Source organism: Nilaparvata lugens, chromosome 4 (genome assembly GCF_014356525.2).
Source record: "Nilaparvata lugens isolate BPH chromosome 4, ASM1435652v1, whole genome shotgun sequence".
NCBI classification, from domain to species: Eukaryota; Metazoa; Arthropoda; class Insecta; order Hemiptera; family Delphacidae; genus Nilaparvata; species Nilaparvata lugens.
Window position 1 is genome coordinate 21,201,544 of NC_052507.1, and position 27,111 is coordinate 21,228,654.

The 27,111-nt window shown below is 33.7% G+C and overlaps 1 protein-coding gene and 1 non-coding gene across 3 annotated transcripts in view; both read right to left on the reverse strand.

Annotated features, from left to right (window-relative positions):
• The window catches only part of LOC111043754 (lysine-specific demethylase 3A-like), a 307,135-nt gene that overhangs the window by 270,550 nt on the left and 9,474 nt on the right, over positions 1 to 27,111 (reverse strand). The window lies entirely within an intron of this gene.
• On the reverse strand, positions 20,995 to 21,067 carry Trnak-uuu. Its single transcript has one exon. It is a non-coding gene; the product is annotated as a tRNA-Lys (tRNA).

Sequence of the window (27,111 nt, forward strand, 5' to 3'; positions counted from 1 at the left end):
ATCGTGGTGGACAATGATTGGAGATGATCTGCAGAATATGATTATCTCTTCAACTTCAACTAGAAATGATTACAAGCGAGAATTGATTAAATGGTTGTCAGAATTATAGTACAGAACCAAATCGGATTTCAGAATTTAAGAACCTGAAACGATTTCAAGATACTAGGGCTTGATTTGAGGTAGAACCAGTACTTTAATCCGTCCACAATGGGCACACTATGCACAATATCGGTGGTGGGTTATTGTAAACAGGCACCTCAATTGAAAGAGATTGAGAGCAACTAACCCATTAAAGAATTAATTAACTTTTTGTGTAGTTGAGAAGTTGATATTGTGGTAATTATTCATATTGAATGAAAAAGACTGAGAAATTGTTTTAAATCAGTGGTTTTTGACAATTTCTCAGTCTTTTTCATTCAAAATTAATTAACTATTTCAAGTCCAAGACAATTGATGAGGTGGCCTTATATGCATTTCAAGGTATCTTTTTTCAGGAATGTTTTAGTATAGGAGTCACGAATGTTGAGCCAAAGTAAGTTCCTATTTCAATAAGGTACACATTTACCACCCATTTTTTTACAAATAGAGTACTGTCAAGTATCATAAATTAGATTAAACAGTCACACGGTTTTTAAATGTAGAAGGTTTCTTATCATATATATATATATCACATGGCTCATTATTGCTCTTCACCGTGTAGCCTAGAAATTTCTGAGTTCCATTCCATTTCATTGAGGTAATGAAGAAGTTCGATGATTGGAGTGAAAAATCATAACATTTCCATATTGATATTGATGATATTGAGTTACTGCTTCCAATTTTCAATTTATCTCTGGAGATGAATTGATAGAGATAGAGAGCTACGATTCTAAGATCGAAGTGGATACTGAAACTTCGATGAGCCATGAAACAAACAGATCTTTAGTCATATTATGTATCAAGCGCGGCAACAGAGCGTTCCTTTCTGTACAGCAAGCGATATAGTACACCGTTATCACTACTACAACAAAACTTACTATGTCAGGCTCCCATCTGACAGCTGATAAGAAACATAAACAGCACTCCTCTCATTATTACGTCACAATGTCACCAATGATGAATTCATTTGTGTTCGTATTCATTAAAATTGAGCGACTTCACAACTACTGTAGCATACAAATTTCCTGCATTGCGGACAAAATTCCAAACAATTCATTGAACTATAGTTTTATATAATTATAATTTATTAACTATACATTGATTAAAATATAACTAGCAATACTAATTATTACTAGAACAACTAGTAATACTAGTTATATTTTATCAGCTACTGGAGAACTAGAGTGTTTGGAGCAATTATTTTTGGCAGATATTTAAATTCTCTTTAACAATTTCAAATAGAACTTATTTGTTCAGTCTACAGGGAAAATCCTTGTTTACAAACATCTACATGTACACTGTTAAGGGGGAGGGTAATAGAAAAGGGTGTTAGACATAATCGTATTACTTCTAATGAGATTGAAATGGACGAGTTTACGCAAATATGATTTAAATGTCACTTTCCTGTAGTAGGACCAATAATTGGAATTGATTTTCATTAATCTGAAATTTTCATGAGAATTCTCTTCACGTATAAATCAAACTTACAATAGTTTCCCTCGGCTCAGTATATATACGTGTCTCTTTATCAACTGCAATCATGAATGGAAATATTCACCTGAAAAAGAAACGAAAAGTTAGGAAGTGGTCAAATTTATAACAAGTGAATAATAAACCCTCAACATAAATTCATGAAATTGCCTATAATTTTACGTTCTACCATTCACAATAGCTGTTAGTAGCCTTTATATATTTCATTTTTAAAAGTTAGTTTGAAAGAGTCATTCTATTCTAAAAAATACAGATTCCATACTGACTTTATGAATATGCATAGTCATACAAGTTTTCAGTATGAAAGGTTTCACTCCATTAATTATTTATTTCAAATAAGGTAAACAGCTTATAAAGTTATCATTCTTTTTCATCTCTCAACTGGTTCTGAACAGTATCACTTCACATCATATTTTTGGGATGTACATATTTATTGTTATATTTCATTGCCATAATAATCAATAATGATAATCAATTTCACGATCAAACACTTTAAGAAACAAAATAGGTACTTTAAACATTTTTTTGTTTCCATTTATTTTTGATTTTCTTTCAACACAACACATCTTCGCTCTTCCATTACCGTTTTGCCTACTCACAATTTTTATATAATTACATTTTCTCATTCATTTATACCACTCTAACGTTACTCCCTCGCCGTTCAACGTTCATCTAACCGCCCTCATTCTTTGGCGCACACACTCGCACTCCACCATTATACATGATCACACTCGAACCATATGAAAGTGTGTTTTTCCAGAATAATGTGCACCATTAGCATGATGCGTGATGCGTGAGCGTCGGATATCGCCTCACATCAGCATAGTGAGAAACCACCCCCCTCCCCCATAACGTTGGGTCACGTTTTATCAGTGGCCAACATAAAGTGTGCCACACGAGTCATCACGATCACGTGACGCGCCTGGGAAAATGGAAAATCGCTTTCCACGGCTCGTGGAAATGGTAATGCGGGTGTAACCCGAACCCCAAACCCTCGGGCGGCCCTGGGCCCTGGCACAACACTCCCCCTCCCCCAGCCATAATGAGAGTCCTCCTATGTTGATTGCAAACATCGTTCTCGTAGGCCTAGCTACAGTGAGATTCGCTTTAAACCGTCAGCATTCGTTGAATGGGGGAGCATTGATAACATAAATAAGGAATGCTGACAGTTTTAGGTGAATCTCACTACAGAGCTGTTTGAACTGATTCCACAGCAAAGAACTCGCTAACTAGGCCTACGTCCTACGATCCTGACGAACTGACCAAGGTATTGATCAGAGATTTTCGGCTGGGCTGGGTCGAATATAGGCTGAAGGTATACTCATTCACAAAAAAAGTTTTTATTCAATGTTTCGCTCTTTCAGGGCTTATAACTCTCCAACAATGCATCGTAAAAACTGATGCTTATCGTATGTTTGTAGAGCATCAAATTCTCTTTGAAATGATGTATTATTTAACTATTCCAAGTTTTCCTTCCATTGTTATAGCAGCTTGGAAGCATGGGAGAGCGTGGGAGCAAAACGCTTGAAAATTCTTCTTTTAAACCACCATCATCCCCTTTTGATATGTTCTACTCCTAACTAGTCTGAACAAAGCTGCAAAGTCAAAAATTGTGTTTAAAACATTCCCTCTAAATTCCTTTGTCAATAATTGGTCTATTATTACAAAAATGGAGATTTCACACTCAACACTAAAGCTGCTGCAAAAGTTGTAGGGAAATTCGTTAAAGTGTGAAATTATACATCAAATTGAAGAGAATTCAATGCTTAATGAGCTCATAATCAGCATGGATTTTTCCCATCGATTTTTAAAAAGTTATAAGAGCAAAAACTTGAAAAAAATGGTGGTAAACGTGTTTTTTCATAAAATGTCACACCTTCAAGAGCGGATATCTCGAAAACTAGAGAAGATATAGAAGACGTTGAGAGACGAATATTGTAGGAAATTATGTGAGCTTTAATTTTTTTATAACAGTTATGTCCGTAAGATAGATAGTTTTCGAGTTATATGCGAGAAACCAAAAAATGGTACCTTTGACCAACCCCACTCCCTTAGCACAGTGGGTAGGGGTGGGGACTTTTGATATGTTTACCTCCTTACTACCCTAAACAGAACTGCGGGGTAAAAAATTGTCTTCCAAACATTTTCCTCTATAACCTTTCTTTGACTGGACTAATATCAAGTATTATAAAATATAAAATTCAAGTTATTATCAACCGACTAATTCAACATATAGCTTTGAATCTTCAATAACAGTACTATACTAAAAGCGAATTGGGATAAACAACAGTAATAAGTGCAGTCTTCATTAATGAATAATCAAATTTCATTGTAAACAAGTGCGATTGAATTGAAGTGAGTCATCAGAATTAGTTTGGCCGGAGGCTTGACACTATAAGATTTGAATATAAAATCACACAATTCCAATTTATCAAAAGCAAATGGAAATATATGAAAAGAATGAGGAAATCATACAATTACAAATAGAGTGAGAAGTCATTCGTGACATTTCCAATAATAAAAATCTTCGAAAAACGAGAAATAGTTATATTCCATCTCTATTCAAATGGTATAGTAGTTCAACAATTTCAATAACTTCGCGTGCAAAGTAATTTAGCTTTCTTGTCTTCCATTTCCCAACATTTTTTATCAAAAAGACCCTACAACAGTATCTGCATCATAGTGTGAATAACATTGAAAAGATCTTAGAAAGAAACAGGCAACTTCTGGATTTTTCGTGAGATAATTACAGTAGTCGTTAGGCAAGTCACAAATGAAGAACGAGTCACTGGAGGTCCATTAGCGAGATTTTTGTCTAGACATTCATTTCAACTGGCAACAGAAAGGATGAGAAAAATCGATCACCCTGCCGGGATGACACCCTTTCATATTCTTTATGGTAGACTTGTAATCGCTTATTGAGAGCCAGCACCAGCACTGCAACACCCCCTTCCCCTTATCACCACCCACCCCCCCCAACACAGCAAGGGCGAGAAAATAATGAAAGCTGTCTCTCAGCTTTTGTTTCCAGAGTGCATGTACAGAATCGTCAGTCAGACCTTCATGTAATGCAAGCCTTGTCATGCGATCCAAGCCCTTCGAGTACGCTTTGCTGTAAGAAAATTTCTCCCAGAAAAATCCAGAGGAATATCAGATCGTATTCATTAATAATAATTAAAATGTGATTGCATTTATGATGACGTGCGAAAATAATTTCGATTCGCTAACTTACATTTCAGTCTTCTACAGTAGAAGATCAATAATTGCATTTTTTTTATTTCTACAGCTTGTTCATGGTTCAGAGGACTGACAAGTAGAAAGTAGTGATTTATTATTTGAAATAAATCACTTTAATATTTCATGTTGAAGTTATTGATAAGAAACAGGATCTCAATGACATAATGGCTACAATGATATGATTGAATAAAAACATATCATATATATTCAACATGATAGCTTCAAATAATATTAATTGTTCAATATCCCAGAATCTGAGAAATTATTTTCATAAAGATCCAGAAAATCTATTAGCCTGAAATTTCCAAACTTTTCATAAAAAGCCACATGGATTGTGATAGAACTAATAGCATTCACACAAAAACGAAGAACAAATTAATAATACCAGATATGAAAGATATAATATAGTTTAGTTTTCTTTACTCTATGATAATACATAGAGGAGAAGGGGAAAGAATATGAAAAATCCACTTTTTTATATGGATCCAGAAAACCAATTAGCATGGAACTTCCAAATTGTTCATAAAAACTACATGGATTATTTGTGATAGAATCCAAGGCATTCACACAAAAACAAAGAACAGATAATAGCCTACATAGCAGAAAAGGGGAAATTACCTTTCATAATTTATGCAGAATCTGACATGTAAAGCTGGCTTTTCGTTTGTGCGTAAATGCCGTCGTCGACCACGACAGGGTGAGGATCTCACATTGGGTGGATATAAATTTGTCTAAATAACCTAAAATATTATGTTCAATTATGTTTTAATGGGGGATCTTGAGTTTATATTTTTTAGATATACTTTCAAATGGCAATATGTTGATATTATTAGAAATGTTTTTATTCTTGAATAATAAACACAAATAATGAAAAGTAATTTGATCAGCTGTTTTAGCACACTTGAAATTTGGACAATATGAATGTCAACAATGCTTGTGGTCGTCGAATGCGGAAATTTACGCACAAACGAAAATGCACCTTTATGGAAGAAGATGAATACTCGTATAAAATCGAAATGACTGAAGTGATTGCTGTACTAATTGTGGCAGCAGTGGATTGGATTTAGGCTGAAGAAAGAGGGAATATATAGCGTGAGTTGTGGGTGGAAGAGAGAGCGAGCAATAGTATGCGGCCGCAATGAGCCGGTGTATAACGGGCCAACTTGTGAGTCCCGTTTCAGCATTCCCCAGTTGCCAGTTCCCCAGCCCAGCCTGACTGGGGCGTCCGTCTCAAGACGCTCCACTTGGTATCCTATCCACATGATTCATCCACTCACTTGCTACTGTTTAGTAGGGAGACTATTTCGTGTAGATATAGATGATGGAAATAGCATCATACTAAAACATGTTGAGAGTAATGACACTGAGTAAAGAAATGTTGTTTTTTTCTGTGGTAATGATAAATAAGAAATGAAAAACGATATAGTTTATATTCGATATAATATTATGATCAATGATAAATGTGTAGGCCAATGATAAATGATCAATACAAGGGAAGAACAGGCACGATTTTATAGAAATAAGATATTTTTCTCAAGTCCTTGTTTTTCATAACTATGCAAGGAATATCAGATGAAAAATACATACAGTATTTAAAACATAATAATATTATATCCAATGGATTTTTATTGATCATACTTATATTCAATTTATGAGGCGCCAGTGTAATAATAATCAGTATTTTGGAGCTATTGTGAAAACAATTTTTTCTAAAACTATATAACAGAAAAGTTTGAAAATATATAATTAAATATTAAAATCAAGATATTTTCAAACAATTGTACAGGTGAATTATTAACCAAATAGTTAACCATGATGATTGTCATAATATACAGTAGATACATAATATAAAATGCTCAAAAATACATTTCTTTATTACATTCTAAAGCAAAACTAGGGAACAGGAGAACAAGTAGGTTAGGCCAAATCTTAAAATCTGTCTCTTAAAACTGATAAAATAATAATAATAATATCGAGTGACCTGGCTGGCTAAGAAACTGATTATTACGTTGTTTTTTCATGAGTTTGGATCTGATAATGATAGATTTCCTATAATAAATTGCTCTGAAGAAAAGAAACTAATTAAAATATCGTATAATAAAAACTCTCATAAAATCAATCTTAACTTTCATAAAATCATATTTTCAACTATCAAACTAGCGTAGGGCACACATTCCAGTTTGCTTCTTCGGCCCCAAGTGAATAACACGTAAATGAGTATAATTTGTGGATTTAAGTGAAATTTTTAATATTTTTTGTGATTGTGAAGGAAGAATTTTGTTTGGATTTGTATTTTGAAATTAATTAATCCGATAAATTCAAAATTATTGTAGAACATTCAGTTTTTGGGCTCAAAATAGTGTGTGAATTAAGTTATCATTTACATAGCCTCTAGACGGTGTATTCTGAATTAAGGTTTAAAGCAGTTTTGGGCGAATGCCTGTAGTTTTTACCTGCATTGTATCTATTGTCTATGAATAAATGAAATGAAAATAGTTTCAAGAGTCGGCTAAAAATCTCAAATAAAAATGAAATCGGCGAAAAATGTTAAAATTCCTATTAGACCATTTGAAAAAATGCGGTGAAAGCCAACCAGCAGTGGAAAGTGTGTCTATGATTTGCATTCTTGTTGAAAATTTGCTTTCACAACAATAATAATTTGGGTGCATCTTTTCCTTCAGTGGGCTATCTATCATTAGCGATAATCAGCTGAAGATAATCGACTCGGCTGTGCTGATTACACACCTGGACTTCACCTATAATAAGCCTAGGCTTTCAGCCTAGCTCAGGCTACGGACTACGGACTAGCTTTTAGTGAGTGGTAAGGTGCGTGCCATGAGCCTCCACAACTAGCAAATAGTTCTAGAACTACTATTGATCTGTCATCGATGCCTGATTTGGCCTGGATTGTTGGACTGTGGAAGGTCGTCATGCCTCCTATAAATCCTAGTACTGCCACACTCAATGATAATTAAATGACATTCAAATTGAACAATTTCAAGAATTTTAATGTATGATATCTTACAGGCTTACAGTCTTAATATATAATGTGAATGCAAATGCAGGGTTATAGTCTTGAAAACTTGGAATAGTAATTGATTGGAACGAACGATATTAATAATAATGTTCATATACAAACACTTGACTAATAGCAATGAGAGTGATACCCATGGATTTTATACCCGTGTTAATTTTCGATAAAACGTGTTGAAGTTGTAAAATAGATAATAACATCAATCAAACTCAGTCATAATGAAGCTTTGTATTTCCAGTAAAATATGTTTCTGTAATTCTAAGGCCAATAAGTTTAGTAAAAAAACTTCTTTTGAAACTTTCACTCAGTTTCTGATACGTTATGTCGTAAGATTCTTTGATGATTATTTTCCCTTGATCTCTAAAATGATTGACATATAATATGTTGATGATGATTAATTTATTTCCAATTCCATAACTGAGAATTTGCATGTTTAGTTGAATACGGGTGTAAGACGAAGTGGAACTAGTTCCTTGTTTCCTACAATAAATAAAAAGTGGACAATTTCAATTCCTCCATACATTTACTAATTCACAGATAATGCTCCAATAAGTTTATTAAACGGTATGGATTAATGAAAGTGGATTATAAAGATAGAAGATGTTACTGATATTATATAAATTACACGTAGATTATAAATGCTGTAATATAACATCAACTGTATAAAGCTTTTGTTCATAAACATTTGTATTAACTACTGTTATGATATGCAAAAGAGTTCCAATGACGGCCGAAAGTAATTTGAAACGTCCATCTGTCTTTGGCTGGAAACTTGAGGACACCTGACAGTCCACTGCCATCAGGGCTGACCAGTATATAAATCAAACGGAAAATAGTGAAAACGGATTTCTTTAATAAAATTGACAACAGTAGAAAAGATGTTGAGAGAGAGAGAGAGAGGGGGGAAGTGGTAAGTGGTCGGCAAACGGATGTACAGAAGAAAGAGAAAGTACGTTAACTGGAGCACATCATTGCCAACCCGCTTCGCTCGCCCGCTTAGCGTTCACTTGCTGACAAAACAACTGGACACGCTTTTCTGACAAACCAAGAATTTGGTCGCTTATCACTGGCAATCGAGCCGATTCTTACAATTGACTTTTATGAAACGGGTCCCTGGAAATATCACACAGATTCTGCGGGAACGAATAACGGCCATTGAAGTTTGAGTAACGTTGATAAAAAGGATGAGGAGGAGTGCACCTCTAAACAAAATGGTAAAAGGAGTAACTTATCCTATGTCTTTAAAACCTTTGGATGATAATAATAAATAATGATAATATCGAGTGACCTGGCTGGCTCAGGTCCGGTGTCAAGAGTTTTCAGGTCGCAACGACTGATCAATTTCAGGGCTTCTGACATGACCCAACTACTTATATTTATTCTTTGGATGATAGTCTTTGTCATGACTAGGATAATGTGCATACACCAGCACGAAACAACTGTCACTAGGTTAATCAATGTTTACTTGACTTATTATTATTCAATAATAATAAGTAATTAATTATTCAATTATTTCAATGATTAATGTGTATCTTGAACCAACAAATTAATAAATTATCAATCGTCATTCACTTTAAAAACAATAATGTGTAGCTTAAAATTAACTTGTTCGGTAATGGTTTAGTAATAGTGTGATTCCATTTCTTTCCCAATATACGCTAGATACGTAGTATTTTTCATCGAAAACAGGCCCAGAAGGCTGAATTAAACTGATAGTAGCCCAACTGAAAGGCTAAATTCTTGGCAGAAGTTCTTGATAGAATATTCATTGAAGAATCAATCCTTGTTTATTATGTTACATGATAATATTGCAAACAGGTGGCAATAATAATTATATTCCACAGTTACAAAAAAGTTAGCATAGATAACAGTTGCACAAGAACTATTCAACTCAAATACGATAAACGCTAGATACGAGCTTGGATATTCAGTACCACCAATCAATCTTGGCTGGCTATTTAGTTGATCCACGAATCATCTCCTTTCTATAGTCTACTTTCAAACACATCAGACATTTTCTTGATTATACTCTCTCAGTCCTATATATTAGTATTATACTCTGAAAACAGACACTGAACCTCGCCATTATATATGGGATTCACTTAAAACTCTTAGCATTCCATATCATAACAATACATCCTTTTCAACCAATAGTGACATTCTGAAGTGAATCTCAATACATTGTTAAAACGTATCTTCAAGACCTGTATGTGTAATTGCTCGACGGAAGCATCACGATTAGAATGAACGGTTAGAGGGGGGGATTATAAATAGAAGGTGGTAACTTTTAAGGGTGAAGGGGGTTGGAGGATTTTGAAGGGAAGGTTAAGACGAGGAGGAGAAGAGAAGAACAAAAGTTCTTCCTCCTCTCTTGTCCAGAGATCGTGACCTGCTTCAAGGATGCATGAAAGTGAAAGCGCTCACAATCATGCTCCTTGCCATCATGCCACCTTTGTGCTGTCAGTACGCATGCGCGTTATCTTCACTAGAGCACAGGTCGCTAAGAGTATGTCGGTTACCTTGTAACTGAACAATTGCAAAATTTTTAGTAAATTTATGAAGTAAATTATGACAGGGACATCGTTATTTATCAATCTATATATATAAAAGCGAAATGGCACTCACTCACTGACTGACTGACTCACTCACTCACTCACTCACTCACTCACTCACTCACTCACTCACTCGCATAACTAAAAATCTACCGGACCAAAAACGTTCAAATTTGGTAGGTATGTTCAGTTGGCCCTTTAGAGGCGCACTAAGAAATCTTTTGGCAATATTTTAACTCTAAGGGTTGTTTTTAAGGGTTTAAAGTTCGTCTTTTAGCATGTATATTCTTCTTCTCCCAATCTTTCAATTATAATTGAGAGGTTCCATATCATATGTTACTATAGAACTATAATCTATATAGAGTACCTCTTCGAAACAGTTGTTAACTGGCAACTAAATTAATAATTTTGTCAGGTTGGCATTAAGTTGAGTTGACTTTGTTAGGTTGGCACCAAGTTGAAGATTTAAATGCATTTATCGCGGAAAATTTGATTAGGCACTGCTACTTCAACCCTGGGAATATTATATTACTAGCAGTCAGGCTCGCTTCGCTCGCCATATCCGTTTAGTCAGCCGTTTAGTCTGGACCCCCGACTGGATTGTCCTAATATATGATAAAAATGCCCAAATAAAAAATGCAGGCGAGCGAAGCGAGCCTGCTGATCTCATTCTTGGACGATCCAGTTGGGGGTCCAGGGGGCGGAGCCCCCTGGCTAGACGGATATGGCGAGCGAAGCGAGCCTGACGGCTAGTACATCATATTACTGTCAATTTAGTCCACCATTGATACTTTCCCACATTTTTGATACAGAATTCAGGTGAAATACGATTCCCACTCATTTTTGCAGTGACTAATCATAATAATTAAGTTCTATACTGTAGTTAGGGAATGATATGATCTCTACAAAAAACTATATATCTATTACAAATAACATTCTCGTGTCAACAGGAATAATACAGTTTATTTGGTTGAGGAATAATCTTATACTGTATCTTTCTATTAATCTCCCTGTTATTTTTTACACACACATACAAGTTTAATACAGAGAATAAGAAAAAGAGTACATGCAAACAACAACAACAACAACAATACATATTAAAACAAAACAAAAAGAAAGTGGTGCAAAAAAAAAAGGATGGAAGATTGAAGGGTTTTTCCAATTATGGATATCCATGTACTAGGAAAACCTTCAATCCTTGAGAAGGTGAAAAGGTATCAGGAAAAGTAAATAGACGGTAGATATGAAAGGATGGAATGGGGGAAGAAAAATCTCCCTGATATAAATACCAACTGAATCAAATACTAATTGAAGAACTGAGATCTATGAATAAATATTTCCCTCCTAAAATAAAGGATAGAAACTGAATTTGTCAAATGCATAAGACACTCATATGGTGTTCAATAGTTCTACAACAATACTGCAGATCGATTTATTCCAATTATTTTTCAATTTAGAGATCAAGAAGTAAATAGTTTGATTTTACTTTACCTCAATACTTCTTCTCCAACTTGTAAAATAAATAGAAGTTACATGTTCTATCAAGTCTGAGTAGAAACGAAATATGTTTTTTCAGCTCAGTAGAGTAGAAATTATCCAGTACGCCAAGTATGCGTATATATTCCAATGAATATTATTAATAAGGCGATTGTTAAATTCTCTTTAATGCAAAGCAAATTTCTAATGCATATGAAACATGAAAGGGAAAATATACATAAATAAATACCATTTTGAAGCCCACTATACAGTTTTGCAGGAAGCTAAAAATTCAAAGGTAAAGAATCACGAATGTCAAACATCACAATTTTATAAAGTTGCAGAAGAAAAGGCAATACAACCGGTTGGTGCCCTCTGGACGTCTCCATCACGAGCATTTTCCTATTAAGCATTTTACCTGGCCTTATTTGTGCAATTGACAGTAGAAAAAGCAGGTTACTGCATTGAGAGGTTGCTGCTACTTCAAGTTGAATGTGCATTTGCAGCCAACAAGATCATGTCAAGACTAGAATTGTTTGTAAAAAGATGACCATAGTTCACAACCATAAATGAGCAGTTTTATGGTTCAAGAGTATGCGGAGAAGATCGAAGAGAATCTCTAAAAAGTTTTGATTTCAAACAGTAAGTACAGAACTGCAAAGTATCACAGTAGGAAATCACAGTATTGTGGTGAGAAAAGATCTACAGTCTTTGACTTATACTTGTAGCTAAAGAATATTCCATGGTGATTTGGAAGGATGCACTGCAGCAACATCTTTCCAAATGAATAATAAATAATGAAAAAAGTATCGTTAGTGTCGTCATGGATTCTGTTTACATCCAATTCCAATACTGAAATGGTTGTAAAATTGTATATTTAATCATCTGAATCTATGAATAGTCGAACAAATTTAGTTCATACTGACAACATCCAACAGGTAGTGAATAAGCGTTTACTAAATCCTATTTCTATTACACTGTGGAACGGTCATTCTATTCTATTGATTGTGACATTATTGCAATGGATCAGTTTCTATTTCAAAACTAAGGCATGGCTGTTGTACTTTTACAACGTTGATGTGCACTTTTCAATTATTCAGCGTCTGAGCAGTTCAAGGGAATAGCTTCCGGAGTGGCTTGACCGTTTATCATACTGAACATACAGCTTACACTATTATAGCTTACACTATAAACAAACAGTTTTTGCATTTGAGAGAAAATTTTAATTTTACAACAAAACTTTCAATTTATATGGGAGTTTATTCATGAAATGTATAAAAGGAGAACTAGTTTCCCAATACCGCATCACAAATGTAAAAGGGAGAGGTTACGAAACAGTTCAAATCGAGATATGAAATGAAATGAAAAAATTCTTTATCAGGCGGAGTTAGGACTTTTAAGTCCTCTCTACCACTCAACCTCAAGATATCTCTACTAGATATCTAGTTGAGCTCATAGTATTAGTGTAATGTAGTATGTAATCTACAACATTCTAAGCTGTTTGTGGTCATTGAAAAATAAAATAAAGCGGGAGAGGGTTTGTCAACAGATATTTTCAATATTTGAAGTCAATTTTCACTTCAAGGTATACAATACTGAGCTATAATAATTGCAATAAAATACTAAGGAATATTCAATGCTATATTACTATTACTCTGTGTCAAAAGAATCTTAAATGTACTGTATATTATTGATATCAAATTTAAGTTTGAATACGTAAGTAGCTGGAAAGCATTATACAAGCAAACAAACAAAACTATAAAAATCGTCGACAATGAACACAAAAAGAACTGTCTCAACTATAGTCGGTTTACTCCGACGATATTCAAAATATCTATCTTTGCACGAGGAAACCGTGTAGAAAGAAAGCAATAAATATTGTGGAAAGGAAACAAGTTTCGCTTGAAAAGTGGGCTCCAGTCACAGAAAAAGACATTTTCTACTAACGCACGCACACAAATGCGCGCACGGCTTCCTTTTTCCAGCTCAGAGAGAGAATAGATGACTCTCAGCGAGAAACACTAAAGAGAAAGATAAAATGAGAGAGTTTTCTTTGGAATGGGTGGGCGCACCTTCAATGCCGGAATGTTCTGAAAGGCACTAATTAAAGGGAACAGGGAAATGCATTCACGACAGCACTGAGATAACCCGAAAAGGTCTCTGAAGAGGAAGAGGTGGAGAAAGAAAGAAAAAACAAGGAGGAGAGAAAGCAAGTGAAGAACTAACCATAGTTGTGATTAAAATTTGGTGAAATACTCCACACAAGAGTATTGAAGATGGAAGATATGTGCTTGAAATAATATTTTGCTCATTTGCAGAGAAGATGCAAAGATTTCTGTGATTCTAATTAATGTCTGATAAAGAATATTCATATGCAGAGAATTTGCAATGTCCACTGTGATCTCAATTAATGTCTGATAAAAAATATTAGTTGCCTAAATGCTGACGACGTCATACCCAAAATAATCACAGGTTGTGGCAAACTAAAATTTCTTATCAGGAAGTAGATTACTCAATAATGGAAATCACTCAAATTTGATGTTTTTCTTGTTAATTTTGACAGTAAACAACAGTGGTGATAGTGCAAGTGGAATACCATGACAAGTAGTTACTCTTAACTCTTATTTTTGTTTATAGGATTTCAATTTACATGAAATAACACAAATTTACATAGTATTCACTTTCAGTGAATTTTTGAGACGGTTTTTGAATCAGACTAAAGGATAATCTCTTCAATAGTGAGGTCCACGTTATAGCCTACAAGAAAAGATAGGACAACAGCGTTGCCGATTTTGTGCGTCACTACTGCCTTTTATAATAAATAGCATCCTCGTTCTAAGACTACCAAAAAGATTATGTTGAGGGTGGAATGTACCGACAGCAAGTACAGGACACAAGTACCTCTTAAGCGATGCAAACATTTCGAACTTGGTGGTTACAAGAAGAGGATAGGACAGATGATCCAGTTTTAAGCTGAAAACTTCCAGTTTTGTTTATTTTATAAAAATAAATCTAGGCGATTCTGTCTAAAATAATCAATAATCCTATTATATTAAGCGAGCGATTTATGTATATATTTATATATTTGGTTATGTATACGGTTATTTATATCCTATACTATTTAACGAGCAATTCTGTTTATATGTTTATAATTATGTCTGTATGTGACCGGATATCGAAAACGGCTCTAACGATTTTCACGAAATTTGGAATATAGTAGGTTTATGATATAAAAATTCGATTGCACTAGGTCTCATTCCTGGGAAAACTCGCTGAAGGACATGAAAAGGATAATAATTATTCATCCTTTGGAAAACACTTGATAATTTCGTCGTCTGTTGATAACGGAAGATGGAAGTGGATCAATCTGCTCATCTAACGAGAAATATTATCTAGAAATTTTAATCGACTTATACTCGACTTTCATAATCGACTACAAAAATAATTTGATTTTTTGATATCATTCTAAATTAGTGTATAGCATAATTTTCGAAATTAATCATTTTCACAGTTTTAAATGATTAGTGAGTGTTATTTTGTTATTCAATTTGGTTTGTAAACAATCTAAATTAGAACTTTTCTGTTTTCAAATGCTTGGACTGAAAATTGAACCTGAATAATTCAAGTGTATGGAGCCTAACCTAATTTTTGGACTATTTATAGTGTATAAATGAAAATTCGGGGAAGAAACAGTTTTGGGCTGTGCCTGTAGTCCTTTAAAGAATTGTGTTCTGTTTATCAATAAATAAATAACGAGCGAAGCTCTGTGCCCTGATATTATATTTTACATATATTTACCAATGATAAAGGTAATAATAATCAATTATTTTTATCATTATTTATCATGTAAAATAAACATTTAATAATAAAATGTTCATGATTGAGATTGAATATTTGGGTAATTATTTTTACATTGTTCAAAAACAATCTGGCAACGTAGCAGAGCCAGAAAACGATAGAAGAACTAGAATAGGATAGGAGCACCAATGTTGATCAAGTTCTGAGTTTATAACGAGGACCTTACTGAACAATAATCATACAGAATAGATGTTTCATCTTCATTATATCAATTCGGAAGCAGCTAATATAGCTATGGTGGAAATATATTATATCAACAAACTAAATATTTTTAAATCCACGTTCCATCCAAAAAGCAGGAGTAATTAGGCTATCAACCATAAAAATGGTTTTTATAATAATATATTTATAAATATATTTCATAATAATATTTATAATTTTAATGGTTGGAGATGAGAACAGGTGCCTATCAATTTAAATTTGATACATACAGTTACTGACCTACAATTCAAGTAGAACAAAACAAACTGAAAATCGACAAAAAATTAAACTAATTAATTTGGACTGAATTTTCGTCAGAAACTACCAGACATTAGAATAACAAGTATGGTTATTATTTTAGGAGGCCACCCTGATCCAAAATACAGACCCTACGGCTACTGAAAAAGCATGAAGCATCTTCTGTCTTAGTGAAAAAGGGAGCTAGCAGACGAAGTTGGAAGAGTCGACACTGAAATAATAATGCAAGTGGAAGAGAAGAGTTCTTCAAGGGCAGTCGTGGGGGGCGGGTTCAGAGGGGGTTCAGAGGGGGTGCTGAAGACGAGTGCACGTGCACTTGTGTCATTGACCTCGACACTGGTGTGTGTGTGTGTGTGAGTGTGAGTCTGCTGTACATGAGAGTGGTCCCCTGAAAATGTCCGTTAAGCCCCCCCGGGGGGCACCGATTGGCGAGGGGCAGGGCGGTGCACCACTAACGTAAAACCCTGATGTATACCCAACTGAAAGAACGCACCAGACTGCAAATACAGACTGTATCTGTCCTTTTACTGTACCTACCTCGTACAACGTTCCCTACTCTGGCTACCTACTCTAAACCCTTCTATTACACTTTCAAAATGTGTCTTCTGCTGAAATCCGACATGACATGACTGAGTTTAGTGATGGTAAATTTCGGAGTACAGCACCTGCCTGCCAAGGAATACTATTCAAAAACATGCATACGAATACAAATTATAGACTACTTTTAAAGCACATTAAAGAACAGTTGGTCTATATAATTCCGGATTGAAAATACTACGGTTGAATTCTCTAGATTTTTTTTAAAGAACTGTATTGTATCTTACTGTTCAAATGAATTTAGTTTTCAAGCATATATCCAATTCAGCCAACAAGTACTTGAACTCAAGAAAACAAATAGGAAGATCACTTATCCCAATCCAAACTATGATGTTATGATATCATACCGATTTCTCACAAACAGGGTGTTAGGTGGTAAATCGGAACAAGGAATATATGAATGGAAGAGGTACGTAAAAACAGTCGATGGTGTATAATGCGATGGTGTGTGATCCGCTCCTGGTTCCTTAGTCCTCACACTGAGACGGAGCTATTCGCAATAATAATTAGAAAAGGGATAACATAACATATTCAAAATCCACTCCTACAGATAGCCCAGCACTAAGTTTATTTATACTAAAATGTCAGGAGTCAGGAGTTTCCGAAATATGCTATTGATATTTTTTTATAATACTGTAATTAAAGTACTAAATAAGTCGAATGGTCACATATATAACTGCAAAAATAAGTTGAACATAAGTGATGTCACAGAATTCATAGGTATTTGATGATAATAATAAGCTCATCAAACATCAATGTTGTTGAATGCATAGTGCAGTACTGAACTTAGAAAGCTAATTAAATTGCTTGTACGCAACTAACGGTGGTACTAATTTGACGTGCTAGTTACTAGCAAAGTGTGGTTTGATGGAAGCCATCAATTAAACAAATTACACCATCTAACTTAATTATATCCAATACATATTGCAAATGGCGACAAGACTGAACAATCGCTTCAATCAGGTATGCTTATCCATGTAGGTACTATACTACCGCTACGCACGACTGTCAATCGCAGTAGGCCAATGAATAGGGCCATCAATACCACAGAATCAAGGATGAGTCATTCAAGGATGTTTACAATGTTGGACTGAAGTTTGACCTATTTAAAGTAATGAAACAGCAACTGAAATTGGCCACAATACGACTACTGAAGCTTTTCATGACCAGAATGTCAAAGATTACGAAAGAAAAATAGGTCGAAAGTTTCAACTAGATTTGACCAATACACTCAACAAAAGTTTGAATAAAACATAATTATTGCAGTCTGTTATAATAGTAAACCCACTCACAACTATTGAAAATGTTATTTCAATGTGATATTCACGTTTTTATGTACGTAGCTTATAACTTTATTGTACTTTGTCTATACTTCATTTGTAATTTGATGGCAAGTAGATCAAATTTGAAAAACGTTCCCCCCGAATTCATTATAAATATTTAGAAGTCGAAAAAAATACCTTTTAAACCCAATTGATTGTATTGCTTTAATAAATGGAGAGTGGAAAGAAACCTCAATGAGAGTTTAATGATAAACGAATTTAGGAGGGTTCCGAACAAGAGATACACTACTGAAAGGATGATAAAAGGCAAGTGAGAACTTTCCTGGGAGGTCCTAAATCAAAATGTGGTCGGTCACCTGTCCAACGGATTGGCAGGTGTTTGTAAGGTAACTAATCTTAGTCATTTGAGGGGGCGGCTTTGTAATGTTGGAATACTGTAAAACCATAGACTAAGTAAACATAGGTTAGATCTGTGGTAAAATCCAAAACTAAATCTTTACTTGTACTTGATTAACTGCAATATTTAAAGGACTGATCGACTAATATGAGGACTGTAATATCCTTGAACTTAACATCTTATTTGGTAGCCTGAATTAAAAGACATTATGGAAGTGGCATGTATTTCAAAGACTGTTTTTCTTATGCTTCACTGGCTGTATGAAAAATGTTCACAAGAAAGGTGCAACCTTATTGCCATCACCATCAACATAAACCACCTACTTAAAAGTAAACAGAACAACTTAACCGATCTCTTTTATATAACACTGTTTAGTGACTTATCACTAAAGAGCCGATTAAATCCGTTAACTGGACCCAGCTACTTTCTTTCCATATAAGGATCAAAGCAATACCAATTTCACCCGCGCTTGAGCGTTTTCCATCAACTTGCGACATTCGGTCGCTTCATCTACGGCTACAGAAAGAAAAAGTCGAATGAAAAGAGAAGATGAAGAGTGTGAGATAAGAATCGTGGCTATGGATAGTACGTGAACGGTGAGGACAGCAGAAATGCTGGATAAGGTGCTGTGACTGGTTTATACTGGGCCTACTCCTCCTTCTCCACCACCACCTCATCATCATCATCATCATCATCACGGGTCAAGGCAGACTTGCCTCCTAGTCCTAGGTCCCCAGGACAGAACCAGAAAGAGACAAGAGATTCGAGAGAGCGTGCCGAGATTTATGTGGCCGACACAAGGTACCGGATTCGCTCCAGACTCCTACGAATCAGACACTGAGACATTTTGCAAACAAAAGCATCGAACACTCTAGAATCTCTAGTTACTTAGACTCTCAGAAAGAATACATACTGTATACTAAGAATTCCGAAATACTAATAGGGGAGCAAAATAGAGTTACTTATTTGAATGGATGAACAACCAACAATAAAATATGATAGTCATTAAATATAAAATATAACATAACTTGAATTTTGACTGTTTTGTTAAAATTAGGACGAAATTAATTAGATTTATGTTGTTTCGCATTTACTACTACTCCTACTGCACTGATCTGTATATAACAAAATAAACATTTCACAATTTAGGAGAATAAATCCGATTATCTGGGAATATAGCTTGAAAAAATGTGTATATTACTTTTATGTATATTCATTTATTGGCACAGACATGACAACAATATAAGGAAAAAAGACAAACGTAACACAGCACCTGATGTTGATAGGATTGTTATCTGTAATACTAAGCTATGTATTTAATAAATACTATTTATATCTTCTTTCACTTACTGTTTTCGAAAAAATATACAACAAATATTAGGCTATGTATTACGGTATTATTAATTTCCATCAGCCAGTTAGTAGGACAACTACAAGTAACAAATAAGTGTAAAAGTAATTCGAATATCTTGTAAACATTAGCATTTTTTGGCAGAATAGGTTGGAAAAAGTACACTATCCACTATAGGCTACAGTCTACAGTATTCTTGGATTAATTTTCCTACTTTAAAATAATGATTATTAATTTATGATAGTTATTTGTTGATTGATGGTTCTTGCAAGTTGTTGTTAGAATAAATGAGTAGATGTTCTTATTGTTATTTATAATATTGAACACCATGATTTATCAAATATAAATAGTCTTCAATATAATTATGAAGATAATTTTCAAAAGTATGAAGTAGATACTCTTTGCAATTTGCAATGGTTTGTTTACATTCAATTTTCATATAGAATACTGTGTTTCCGCATGATATTCTAAATTTCACAATAATTTGAAATAACAAGTAATACAAATTCTGAAAAATTATAACTGAGCAAACAAACACTGGATTAAATTATGTCTGATATTTTAGAAAATGAACATAGTTCCATGATTGATTGAATTGGAGATTGAATCAATCAATCTCCGCTGATGATTTACGCCTGTATTTTTGTCTCTGGAATAAATAAATCCAAGTATTGAAGCTGTAATCAAACTGTTTGTAAGTTTTCAATTTTCCTCAATTTTAATACTTGGATTCTACCTAATTTGTAAATTATTTTCAAGTTATTTCTTCTTGGATCTGAACATTTTCCTAAATTGATGAATAAATTTCTTTATAATTGAAAAAATCAAGAACACTCATAATCAATTATTTAATCAGTTAAACCAATATCCTTGTTTGAATAAAATGTTTCGTGTGCTTAACTACTTGAAAAACATCACTAAAGATGTTTTAAGTAATATTATTTTGCAAATAAATATTATTAACATATTTAACTAGGAAAACTTTGTAGAACGACCAATATTCCATTGAAATTAATCATAAAAACCAAAAATTTTGCCATTTTTGTTGAAAAAAATGTAATAGAACGCATTACCAATGACATTTGTGAATCAAAAAAATTGATACAGTTGACAAAAAAGTCCGCCCGAACAGGGACTTGAACCCTGGACCCTTAGGTTAAAAGCCTAATGCTCTACCGACTGAGCTATCCGGGCTACGAAGATCGACTGCACGGAAAGCAGTACTAGAGACTACACTCGATCTTGTTCCATTGGAATCTCTTTTTGCGGCAATTTGGAAAACATTTTGAATTTTATATCATGGATGTTACAAGAAAATAATTTATAATGAAATTATAATAAAATCAATCCGTAATAAATACCATGAGTATAGATATTTTTCAACCTCATTTCAAGAGATACGATGTTTTATCTAATCATAGGGTCGAAATTAAATGGGAAAAATAGAATATGTGTTTACTGGTTAGTTGGTTGATTACTGTATAACATTATTTTTCACAAAAATAATAATTGTATGAATTTATTGCTATTATTCTATTCTCTCTATAATAATATTTTCTATCTTCAATGTGGTACTTGTTTACTTTCATATCTATGTTCTATCGTCTATGTATAATGATTGACAAGTTCGAAAAAACTTATATCCTACTAAATTTATTAATACTGAAATTTTTTACTCCTTTCTACAATTATTAAGAGAATACCTTTTTCGCTCTTTTTTTCTAACAATTAACAACATTACCAAGAACTACAAAACTACAAAAGTTATATTTAATTGAAGTTGGCCGAATGATCTAAACTTGTTATGACCTTTCATTGTAGGTGCAGACAATATTATACAGTATATTAAGTATGTATAGTAAAAGAAAATAATCATGATATTTCATCCACCATTAAACTTCACTGAATTCAGCTTATAATCTATTCCCACTACTATAGTGAGGTCCACGTTATAATGGCAGTGCAGGAAGATATATTAAATAAAAGGGTTGCCAGATCTCAGCCTTGCCACCCAAAAAGCTCATACTGGTATATTTGATGAATTTAACTGTTCATTATTGTTGAAAATAGTTAATCAAATTTTATTAAATTTGTCAAGAGAATATATTTTTTGAAGATGTAATAATAAATTTTCAAGATTGAGATTGAATATTTTGTCAATTAGTTGAATTTCTACATTGTTGATAAACGATGGTGGCAACATCGCAATGCGTGAAAGAGATAGCGCCATCTGCTTTGTTGAACGATAGACGAGGATAGCAACACCATTGCAAATCACACACTGCCATTATAACGTGGACCTCACTATATCTACAATACTGATACAATAAATCTTGATTTAAAGTGACGGTAAATTTTGTTACAAACTGAGATCCTGAAATGAGCAATTTTCTGTAGGTAATAAATATAATCAATAATTATCCCTTATTTAATAGAGTAATTCAACGCATCATAGTCCAGTCAACGAAAGGTTATAGAGGAAAAAGTTAGGAAGACCATTTTTGACATCGCAGTTCTGTTTAGTAAGGAGGTAAACATATCGAGAGTCCCCACCCCTATCCACTGTGTTAAGGGGGTGGGGGTGGTTCAAATGTACCATTTTTCATTTCTAGCATATATCTCGAATACTATTCGAACAAGGATATTGGTTTAAAAATAAAATGTATGAAAACTTTTTTATTGGTGATCCTTGCAACACTGTATTGATTAGAAGGTGGAAATTTAGTTCTTGTGTTCTTTGCTAAAAATAATTATGATAACTGATTAAATAATTTTTATGAGTGTTCTTGATTTTTTTCAATTATAAAGAAATTGATTCATCAATAAGAGCTTCAGGAAAATGTTCATCCCACAACTTTTTATGCATCTTCCAAAGTTTTAGAGATAAAACTGCTCTTGTATTTATGATATTTTTGAAAAACCCCTGTTTGCTTCCAATGTTTTGCTATTTTTACTTTTATTACTTTTTTAAATCGATGGGAAAAGTTAATGCTGAATATAAGCTTATAGAGCAATAAATTCTCTTCAATTTGATTTATTATTTTACAATTTTTTGCATTTCCCAAAGACTGTTGCAGCAGCTTTAGTGTTGACTGTGAAATCTTCAGTTTTGCAACAATAGACCAATTTATTTATTTATTTATTTACAATGCAAATAACACTAATGTAATAACATTGAAAGATAAAATAATAAGGTAGTCCTTGTGCTATTTTTCTTCCAAATTTATAGGTGACAAAGCCCAAAATAAGGTTAGAATTTCATTATTTCACGTGTACAATTTTTATAAAATTTTGGTCCAAAATAAACATTAACTATAAATTTTGAATTTAGATGGCTTAAATTGATAAATTAATTAGAAATATTCCATTAGATATTCAATTACCACTTTTAACGAATAATATTGAGTTATTTAAGAAATTTATTGACGGAATTGAAGGAATTCGGAGGGAATGTTTTGAACACAATTTTTGACTTCGCAGCTTTGTTAGGACCAGTTGGCAGGTAAACATATCAAAAGTCCCCATCCCTATATCATCCCTACCCCTTATTAAAAGTTGTATTTGCTTAGACGCTTATATCTTGGAAACAATGAATAACCATTCCAAAATGAAGATTGATAAATTCTCTACAATTTTCGTTCAGTGGAGTTTTGAGATATTCCCAACAGTTCTCAAGATATTTGCTCTTGAAAGTGGTAAATTGACAAAAAAACTGGTTTTCATCAATCTTCTTGCTCTTACAGGGCTTATAACTCTCCAACAATGAATGCATCGTAAAACTGAATGCTTATCATAGAATTGTAGAGAAATATATTTCTTTTAATCTGATGTAATATTTCACTATTTCATGTTTTCCTTTCATTGCTATAGCAGCTCTAATTTTGGGATTGACGCATAATTTTCGAGATATACAGTATATGCTAGAAATAAAAATGGTACCTTTGAACCACCCTCACCCCCTTAGCACAGTGGTTAGGGGTGGGGACTTTTGATATGTTCACCTCCTTACTACCCTAAACAGAACTGTGATGTCAAAAATTGTCTTCCTAACTTTTCCTTCTATACACTTTTTTGAGCAACCTTGTTCTTGAAATACGATTTCTCTGTTGCCGCACCACTTTGACAAGAGACTTCTGGCAAGTTTTTTATCAGCAAGGAAAAACACTATTTGGGCTAACGGTTTGTGGGAAAATGAAGGAAAAAATTGAAACCTAATGGACGGTTGTTTGGTGGGAGTCACAAAGAAAACAAAATTGAATAGCATCAACTCGGCCAAATGCGGGAGTGTGAGTGCGGGCAAACGCCAAAGGAGGTCACGGCCCAGCAACAGAGAAAGACGCAGCACCGAATCACGGGAGCGAGTGAGAGAGAGTGATAATAAAAGATAGAGCGCCCATGCCGGGTCAACAAACAGTTGGAGTGGGGGTTGGGGCAACGTTGCACTCCATCAATAGTGAGCTGGAAGAAAAGGGGAAATCTCATTCCAGAGACATGTTTCCACCATAAAAATTCCAGTTGTTGCCGACCATCAACCAGCAACCAACTTTACTCAGTCAATGCAGTAACTTGGATATTTAATGCTACAAAGAATAATTTTTATAATATAAAAAATACAGATAGAAAACTGTGTAGCTGAAGGCTACCAATAGTTGGACTGAAAGGTTAACTATTCCACATTTCTAAACAAGGATTATAAGAAAGGCAATCAACCAGCCTTGTAAGGCTTATCGCCTTGGATGATTCACAAGAGCTGAGAGTTGAAAAATGACGAAATACTGTATTTCTTTTTGTTCTCTTGTTGACAAATAGATGTGCAGGAAACGTAAAATAGAGCAACTTGATAATATACATAATAATTGTTTCAACATATCTGTTTCTTTGGGAGAAAGCCTATAATAATAAAATGATGAGATCCTTGAGCATGTATCTCGTTTTCTATACTTGGGTTGCGATATCTCATTCCAAGATGCAAGACCTGATTAAAATCGGTAGATTTAGTACAGGACAATATCAAAGCACTTTGAGAATAAAGCCTGAAGAGAGACTATGATGAAGTTTTATAAGGTAATGGCAGTCCCAGCCCAGCACTCTTGTACGGCTCAGAAGCATCGATCCCTGGAAAATAGATTTAAGCAGGATGCAAGCATCAGAAATGCTATTTATAAAATCAGTTAAATACTGCACAAGGGAGAAAATACTCTATGTGTTGAAATAAAAAGAGAGATGAATACCTATATTCTCCACACCTGAAAAGTTCAAGAATAATATGGTCGGAGCTGGAGAAGTAATATCGAAAGGATGACGATTAGAATCCCGGAACAAGTTAAAACTTACAAGAACAAGCTAAAGATTATGTTCTGGATTATGTTTTCAAAAATTTCAGTTTTTCGAAAAAAACCCGGAGGTTGCAAGAAATCCAAATGAGTAAGTCAAATTAGTTATTCAATAATGTAATAGAATGGATCCCGAAAAATAATGAATCACATAATTGTACAATAATAACTTATTGGAAAAAGCTTTAAAATATTATATCTATTCATATTTGAATTGAATCTGATAATGTTCCTGATCCTGGTAGTAGTTAGAGGACTAGGAGTTTGAAGTTAGTAGTTAGGAGCTCGAAAATAATCATTAAGGATTAATGACTAAATACAATACAAGTTCCTCAATACAAGTCTTTGAATATTAAAAAGAATTTGATTCCAAATCATGAAAACAGTAATAGATTTTGAGAATGCCCCTTGAATTGTTATAATAACATTGATTGCCACTAGAATTGGATTGGAAGACGCAACAAGAAAGTAGAGTTTCAGAGGTATGGAGAGTGAAGCCTGAAAAGGTCAGCGACCTCAGCATGGAACTGTGCAGTAGAAGAGTATGGTCCGCTGTTCGTACAACCTTCAACCTTCAAGACAAGACCATCATTAGAGGCATAAACCGAAACTGGGCAGTCGACCACGCAGCCCAAACAATGACCATATTGTAAGTTACACCATTAGGCCTACACTATTATGGTAATAGGTTGGAAATGGAAAATTTGACAATTCATGAAAGTAAAATGATACAGTACTCGAATAACTTGGAATTGTGCAAACTACGCCTTTGAAATAAAAGTTAGATCTTATTCATGATTCTTGTAAGAAGAGGAGGATATTAAAATTTTTTGACAGATCACGGGAATGCGCTGCAGTCTATACACATCTACAAACATGTAGAAATGAAAAGATAATTAAGAAATTAGACTCATTTAATTAAGGAATAATAAATTCTGTAACTCATTTCGAACAAAAAATAATTTGAAATAAAATTATTACCTACTAATTTATATTTTTGTATCATTTCAATTGAATAATTTTTTTCAGATTGATAAGATTTGTAATTAATTACTATCGAAAAAGAGAAATAATATTCAAAGATTAATATGAAAAAACTATTTTCAATAATTGTCTTTTAAAAGTTCTTTCAATGAGACAATTCATCCAAATTTAAAGATGTAGATTTTTGTGGGGACAATCTAGACTCAGAGGCAACAACCTATTGACCAGTCAACTTGTCAAATGTCGACATTCAATTTAAAATTCATTATTCAATTAATATTAATGCATCCTCCACAGTATATTAGAAAAAGACATCTGAACAATTTGTTAGGTAGTTAATCAAGTGAGTAGTTTACTCAATCCAGTATTCACAACCCTATATACTAGTTTTTGACACAATACATTAAACTATGCAATAATCTATTAGAACAGCATCAAACTCTCAGTCCTTCCAATTCAATATTAGAAAGCGGAGGAAGTCGTGAATGGTTCTTTTTCTTATAATTATAGTAATCAAAGTTTGCTATACACTCAAGAATCAAGATTGATAGGCCTACTCTGATGATATCAGAAGATGTTACACTTAGTAAAGCCTCCATAATCAAAATAGCAAGTCTCATTTGAATCTCTCGAGACAATGGAAAATTACGTAAGAATTAATTGAATAAATTCAATTCGAATTATTGAATCTTGAATAAGTAACGTTGGAATTTTGGTGAACATCTTATCCATAGGTTATGCGTTATGATAATATAGATTGTGTTTAAATATTACGTCATAACACTCTCTTATCTGAAAAATACTAAAAATAAATTCTTCCCAATTGATATAAATCCAGCACATACTCAGAACCAGCATGGCAAAGGTGGGTCTCGTCCAAATAGCGATCTAAATTTGAGCTCGTTCAATTTTCAAATGCTA